Raw genomic sequence first — 901 nt, forward strand, 5'->3', positions numbered from 1 at the left:
CTTTGCAAAGAACTGAGGAGAGGACAATGGGCGTGGAGCACAGGAAGAAAGATTTTGGTCAGAAGCTAGGAAGAAGAATCCCTCACATCTTTATAGTGCTTTCTGCTTCCTGGGGACTTTCACACCTCCTTAACTCCCCACCCCCCAGTGTCTGTCTGTCTGTCTGTCTCTCACACACATGGGCACACACACCAATGAGGTAGGTGGGGCAGGTATTAATACACCCATTTTAGAGAGGAGAAAATGAGGCCCAGATGGGTGGAGTGACTTGCCCAAGGTCACAAGGCTAGTTTGTGTGTGTGTGTGTGTGTGTGTTAAGTGTCTTAGGCCAGATTTAAACTCAGCTCCTCCTGACTCCCAGGCCCATGCTGTATTTACTGTGCCACCTAGCTGCCTAGCTGCCCTCACTAGAAGATTTGTAAGCAAAGTCTTCTGACCCCCAAACCAGTCCTCTTTCCATTACAGCCCAGTTGCCAGTACTAGTCTCTTTATGCAACACTGGAATATTGTGGTTTACCAGGGTCCATGACAGCCTTTTTGACGTCTGACGCCAGCCACCCACTGAGTGGATGATTCCCCTTCCTTTTTCTCATCCCCCTATTGCACAGAATGCTATGGTCTATCTAGTCCTTGGAGCCCACCAAGGCTGACTGGTCACTGACAGCTCCCACCAACTGATGCTTTTTCCTTTCCACCCAGAGCCGCTGGTCACTAGCTCCCTAGGGATCCAGCCTTGATGCCTTCTGTGAAGCTTTTATCATCCCTAGATCCCTAGAGGGGATCAAACTTTGGGACAACATCTACCCAGAGGCCAATCCCATCCTTCAAGCCTCTGCTCATCAAGAATATGGCAGTTTCGAAGTCTACTTTTATAGATCCCATCGCCACACTTAAGGAATCC

The sequence above is a fragment of the Petaurus breviceps genome, unplaced genomic scaffold (genome assembly GCF_028583685.1).
Source record: "Petaurus breviceps papuanus isolate PSGF00001 unplaced genomic scaffold, PetGlider_PUasm1.0 90109, whole genome shotgun sequence".
Lineage (NCBI taxonomy): Eukaryota > Metazoa > Chordata > Mammalia > Diprotodontia > Petauridae > Petaurus > Petaurus breviceps.